A 7,087-nucleotide genomic window follows, 5' to 3' on the forward strand; every position below is an offset into this window, starting at 1 on the left:
CAAAAAATTGGCCAGATTTCTAGAAATGAGAGCTGCTCCCTCTAAAGTGGGATGGATGCCGTCTCTCCTAACAAGACCAGGTTTTCCCCAGAAGCTTTGCCAATTATCAATGAAGCCCACCTCATTTTTTGGACACCACTCAGACAGCCAGCAATTCAAGGAGAACATGCGGCTAAACATGTCACTCCCGGTCTGATTGGGGAGGGGCCCAGAGAAAACAACAGAGTCCGACATTGTTTTTGCAAAGTTACACACCGATTCAATGTTAATTTTAGTGACCTCCGATTGGCGTAACCGAGTGTCATTACTGCCGACGTGAATTACAATCTTACCAAATTTACGCTTAGCCTTAGCCAGCAATTTCAAATGTCCTTCGATGTCGCCTGCTCTGGCCCCCGGAAGACAATTGACAATGGTTGCTGGTGTCGCTAACTTCACATTTCTCAAACAGAGTCGCCAATAACCAGAGTTTGATCCTCGGCGAGTGTATCGTCGAGTGGGGAAAAACGGTTAGAGATGTGAACGGGTTGACGGTGTACACGGGGCTTCTGTTTAGGGCTACGCTTCCTCCTCACAGTCACCCAGTCAGCCTGCCTTCCCGACTGCACGGGGTCTGCCAGGGGGGAACTAACGGCGGCTAAACTACCTTGGTCCGCACCGACTACAGGGGCCTGGCTAGCTGTAGAATTTTCCACGGTGCGGAGCCGAGCCTCCAATTCGCCCAGCCTGGCCTCCAAAGCTACGAATAAGCTGCACTTATTACATGTACCGTTACTGCTAAAAGAGGCCGAGGAATAACTAAACATTTCACACCCAGAGCAGAAAAGTACGGGAGAGACAGGAGAAGCCGCCATGCTAAAACGGCTAAGAGCTAGTAGCTACGCTAAGCTAGCGGATTCCCAAACAGGGAATCCGACACTAGACAGGCTGTGGAGCAGCACAGGTAACGCACAACAACAGTGCTAAAATAAAATAAAAATCCACTAGACAGGCTGTGGAGCAGCACATGTAACGCACAACAACAGTGCTAAAAAATAAAATAAAATAAAAATAAAAATCCAATGGACAGGCTGTGGAGCAGCACAGGCAACGCACGACAACAGTGCTAAAACAAAATAAAAATCCACTAGACAGGCTGTGGAGCAGCACAGGTAACGCACGACAACAGTGCTAAAATAAAATAAAAATCCACTAGACAGGCTGTGGAGCAGCACAGGTAACGCACAACAACAGTGCTAAAAAATAAAATAAAATAAAAATCCACTGGACAGGCTGTGGAGCAGCACAGGCAACGCACGACAACAGTGCTAAAACAAAATAAAAATCCACTAGACAGGCTGTGGAGCAGCACAGGTAACGCACGACAACAGTGCTAAAAAATAAAATAAAAATAAAAATCCACTGGACAGGCTGTGGAGCAGCACAGGTAACACACAACAACAGTGCTAAAAAATAAAATAAAATAAAAATCCACTGGACAGGCTGTGGAGCAGCACAGGCAACGCACGACAACAGTGCTAAAACAAAATAAAAATCCACTAGACAGGCTGTGGAGCAGCACAGGTAACGCACGACAACAGTGCTAAAACAAAATAGAAATCCACTAGACAGGCTGTGGAGCAGCACAGGTAACGCACAACAACAGTGCTAAAACAAAATAAAAATCCACTAGACAGGCTGTGGAGCAGCACAGGTAACGCACGACAACAGTGCTAAAACAAAATAAAAATCCACTAGACAGGCTGTGGAGCAGCACAGGTAATGCACAACAACAGTGCTAAAACAAAATAAAAATCCACTGGACAGGCTGTGGAGCAGCACAGGTAACGCACAACAACAGTGCTAAAAACTAAAATAAAATAAAAATAAAAATCCACTGGACAGGCTGTGGAGCAGCACAGGCAACGCACGACAACAGTGCTAAAACAAAATAAAAATCCACTAGACAGGCTGTGGAGCAGCACAGGTAACGCACGACAACAGCGCTAAATAAAAATCCACTGGACAGGCTGTGGAGCAGCACAGGTAACGCACGACAACAGCGCCCAAAAAAATAAAATAAAAAACAAAATCCACTGGACAGGCTGTGGAGCAGCACAGGTAACGCACGACAACAGTGGTAAAAAATAAAATAAAAATCCACTGGACAGGCTGTGGAGCAGCACAGGTAACGCACGACAACAGTGCTAAAAAAAAATAAAAAATAAAAAAAATAAAATAAAATAATAAAATAAAAATCCACTGGACAGGCTGTGGAGCAGCACAGGTAACACACGACAACAGTGGTAAAAAACAAAACAAAAATCCACTGAACAGGCTGTGGAGCAGATACATACATACATATATATATATACATATATATACATACATACATATATATATATATACATACATATACATACATATACATACATACATATATATATACATACATATATATATATATATATATATATATATATATATATATATATATATACAACCCCTGGCAATAATTATGGAATCACCGGCCTTGGAGGATGTTCATTCAGTTGTTTAATTTTGTAGAAAACAAGCAGATCACAGACATGACACAAAACTAAAGTCATTTCAAATGGTAACTTTCTGGCTTTAAGAAACACTATAAGAAATCAAGAAAAAAAATTGTGGCAGTCAGTAACGGTTACTTTTTTAGACCAAGCAGAGGGAAAAAAATATGGACTCACTCAATTCTGAGGAATAAATTATGGAATCACTTGGCTTTAGCCTAGGAAAAGGGACCACAGATGCAGTTTTTATCATCAAGCAGCTGCAGGAAAAACATCTAGAAGCGAACAATGAGCTCTTCTATACCTTTGTGGACCTGGATAAAGCTTATGACCGGGTACAGAGGGAGCTGGTATATTGGTGCCTCAGAAAACAACAGGTCCCGGAGAAACTGGTACAAATGGTGATGACAACCTACCGTGGGGCAAGAACAGTAGTTAGGACCAAATATGGAAGGACTGAGGAGTTCAACATGGGAGTGGGTCTCCATCAAGGATCGGGACTAAGCCCATTTCTGTTTATTATCATACTGGATGTGATAAGTGAAGAATTTAAAACTGGCTTGCCCTGGGAGCTGCTGTTCGCTGACGATCTGGCCGTAATTGCCGAAAATGAGGTAGAGCTCCAGAGGAGGTGGTTGAAGTGGCAGATCGGTATGGAAAGGATGGGCCTGAAGGTGAACACTGGAAAGACAGAGGTCATGGTAAGCAGCAGTAGAGATGTGAAGGTGAACATCAGAGACAGAAACAACACAACCCTGAAGCAGGTCAGGGAGTTTAAGTACCTGGGAGTAACAATACCAGAGAATGGAGGAACCGAATGTACAATCAGAGCAAGAGTGTCAGCAGCTTGGGCCAAGTGGAGAGAGTTGTCCGGAGTCATCAACGACAAAAGGATGCCAAGAAGCCTGAAGGTCAAACTGTACAACACCATCATAAGACCAGTACTACTGTATGGAGCGGAGGTATGGACCATGGGAAAAAAGACAGAGAGAATCCTAGAGTCAACTGAGATGAGAATGCTTAGGAGAATAAAGGGAGTGACACTGAGAGATCGAGAGAGGAGTGAAGACATCAGAAGAGAGCTACAAATAAACACCATAAATGAGAAAGTTAGAGAGATACGGTTAAGGTGGTATGGCCATGTAGCCAAGATGGAAGAGGAGAACCCAGTTAAGAAGGTATGGGAAGCAAGCATACCGGGAAGGAGACCCCGAGGACGACCTCGTAAGAGATGGATGGATTGCATCAAGGAAGATATGACCCACTTCGGAGTGAGACCAGAGGAGGCCCAGGACAGGAAAACCTGGAGGACAAAGACCAAGGCAGCCGACCCTGCAAAAGCGGGAATACAGGCTTAGGAAAAGAAGAAGAAGAAATTATGGAATCACCCTGTAAATTTTCATCCCCAAAACTAACACCTGCATCAAATCAGATCTGCTCGTTAGTCTGCATCTAAAAAGGAATGATCACACCTTGGAGAGCTGTTGCACCAAGTGGACTGACATGAATCATGGCTCCAACACGAGAGATGTCAACTGAAATAAAGGAGAGGATTATCAAACTCTTAAAAGAGGGTAAATCATCACGCAATGTTGCAAAAGATGTTTGTTGTTCACAGTCAGCTGTGTCTAAACTCTGGACCAAATACAAACAATATGGGAAGGTTGTTAAAGGCAAACATACTGGTAGACCAAGGAAGAAATCAAAGCGTCAAGACAGAAAACTTAAAGCAATATGTCTCAAAAATCGAAAATGCACAACAAAACAAATGAGGAACGAATGGGAGGAAACTGGAGTCAACGTCTGTGACCGAACTGTAAGAAACCGCCTAAAGGAAATGGGATTTCCATACAGAAAAGCTAAACAAAAGCCATCATTAACACCTAAACAGAAAAAAAACAAGGTTACAATGGGCTAAGGAAAAGTAATCGTGGACTGTGGATGACTGGATGAAAGTCATATTCAGTGATGAATCTCGAATCTGCATTGGGCAAGGTGATGATGCCGGAACTTTTGTTTGGTGCCGTTCCAATGAGATTTATAAAGATGACTGCCTGAAGAGAACATGTAAATTTCCACAGTCATTGATGATATGGGGCTGCATGTCAGGTAAAGGCACTGGGGAGATGGCTGTCATTACATCATCAATAAATGCACAAGTTTACGTTGATATTTTGGACACTTTTCTTATCCCATCAATTGAAAGGATGTTTGGGGATGATGAAATCATTTTTCAAGATGATAATGCATCTTGCCATAGAGCAAAAACTGTGAAAACATTCCTTGCAAAAAGACACATAGGGTCAATGTCATGGCCTGCAAATAGTTCGGATCTTAATCCAATTGAAAATCTTTGGTGGAAGTTGAAGAAAATGGTCCATGACAAGGCTCCAACCTGCAAAGCTGATCTGGTAACAGCAATCAGAGAAAGTTGGAGCCAGACTGATGAAGAGTACTGTTTGTCACACATTCAGTCCATGCCTCAGAGACTGCAAGCTGCTATAAAAGCCAGAGGTGGTGCAACAAAATACTAGTGATGTGTTGGAGCGTTCTTTTGTTTTTCATGATTCCATAATTTTTTCCTCAGAATTGAGTGAGTCCATATTTTTTTCCCTCTGCTTGGTCTAAAAAAGTAACCGTTACTGACTGCCACAATTTTTTTTCCTGATTTCTTATAGTGTTTCTTAAAGCCAGAAAGTTGCCATTTGAAATGACTTTAGTTTTGTGTCATGTCTGTGATCTGCTTTTTTTTCTACAAAATTAAACAACTGAATGAACATCCTCCGAGGACGGTGATTCCATAATTTTTGCCAAGGGCTGTATGTATATATATATATATATACACACTCAACAAAAATATAAACGCAACACTTTTGGTTTTGTTCGCATTTTGTATGAGATGAACTCAAACATCTAAAACCTTTTCCACATACACAATATCACCATTTCCCTCAAATATTGTTCACAAACCAGTCTAAATCTGTGATAGTGAGCACTTCTCCTTTGCTGAGATAATCCATCCCACCTCACAGGTGTGCCATACCAAGATGCTGATTAGACACCATGATTAGTGCACAGGTGTGCATTTTATTGATGGCATTTTGAATGCACAGAGATACCGTGACGAGATCCTGAGGCCCACTGTTGTGCCATACATCCAAGAATATCACCTTATGTTGCAGCAGGATAATGCACGGCCCCATGTTGCAAGGATCTGTACACAATTCTTGGAAGCTGAAAATGTCCCAGTTCTTGCATGGCCGGCATACTAACCGGACATGTCACCCATTGAGCATGTTTGGGATGCTCTGGACCAGCGTATACGACAGCATGTACCAGTTCCTGCCAATATCCAGCAACTTTGCACAGCCATTGAAGAGGAGTGGACCAACATTCCACAGGCAACAATTGACAACCTGATCAACTCTATGCGAAGGAGATGTGTTGCACTGCATGAGGCAAATGGTGGTCACACCAGATACTGACTGGTATCCCCCCCTCAATAAAACAAAACTGCACCTTTCAGAGTGGCCTTTTATTGTGGACAGTCTAAGGCACACCTTAGACTGTCCACAATAAATGTATATATATATATATGTATGTACTGTCTAACAGTACACACATGTATATATGTCTGTTAGAAAAGTATCCGACCTTTTTATTTTATTCAAAAACTATATGGATTTGAATCATGTGCGCTTGTGTCAGCAAAGCTTGAACCTTCGTGCGCATGCGTGAGTTTTTTCAAGCCTGTCGGTTGCATCATTCGCCTGTAGGCAGGCTTTGAGTGAGCACTGGTCCAGCCCCCTCGTTGGATTTTCATTGTCAGGGAAATGGCTGAGAGATTGGAGCAGCGCTGAATCAAATTTTTCCAGAAACTGTGAGAGACAGCCAGGTGGAAACCATTCGGAAGACTCAGATGGCTTTCGGTGAGGATACTCTGGGCGTCACACAGATTAAGGAGCATTACAACCGGATTAAAGACGGCCCACAGCGGCGTAGGGCGCGCCGCGCTCCGAGCAGCCATCGACAGGCTGAAACGACCAGATCATTTCCAAAGTGAACGCTGTGTTGATCAGGGACGTCCTATGACTACCAGAGAAATTGCAGAAGAGTTGGACATCAGCACGTTTAGGATGGCTCAGAGACTGCTGCTTTGTTTGATCAAATTTTTTTCAAAACTGTAAGGCACAACTGAGTGGACACCATTCGATAAATTCATCTGGTTTTCGGTAAAAAATTTTAACGGCTGATGAGAGATTTTGGTCTGGTAGTGTCGCCGTAAGGACGGCCCACGGCGCCTGACGGCAATCTGCGCTTCGAGGCGGCAGTGTCTCACCGTTTTAAGTTAAAAACTTCCATATTTCAGACTCTACTGATCGAGGAAGTCGTCAGAGAACAGAGAACTTTCAGAAGAAGTCGGCATGAGGAGTTTATTCGGACAGTCCATTGTTAACGGACATTTTGTAATGAAAGAACGTGCGGGCAGAGTCGCATGTCGGGCCGGACCCGACCGCGGGGGGTCGCGACAGGAAAAACACCTCCGTTGGAAACCTTAA

General features: G+C 43.2%; 1 protein-coding gene and 1 long non-coding RNA gene across 2 annotated transcripts in view; both read right to left on the reverse strand.

Moving 5' to 3' along the window:
• Nucleotides 1–7,087, reverse strand: part of ech1 (enoyl CoA hydratase 1, peroxisomal) — a 55,911-nt gene that overhangs the window by 44,566 nt on the left and 4,258 nt on the right.
• LOC117508724 lies at nt 3,091–3,973 on the reverse strand. The gene is made up of 3 exons (XR_004560178.1): nt 3,726–3,973; nt 3,311–3,445; nt 3,091–3,209 (listed from the first exon to the last, which is right to left on the reverse strand). It is a non-coding gene; the product is annotated as an uncharacterized LOC117508724 (long non-coding RNA).

The sequence above is a fragment of the Thalassophryne amazonica genome, chromosome 4 (genome assembly GCF_902500255.1).
Source record: "Thalassophryne amazonica chromosome 4, fThaAma1.1, whole genome shotgun sequence".
In the NCBI taxonomy this organism is placed as follows: domain Eukaryota; kingdom Metazoa; phylum Chordata; class Actinopteri; order Batrachoidiformes; family Batrachoididae; genus Thalassophryne; species Thalassophryne amazonica.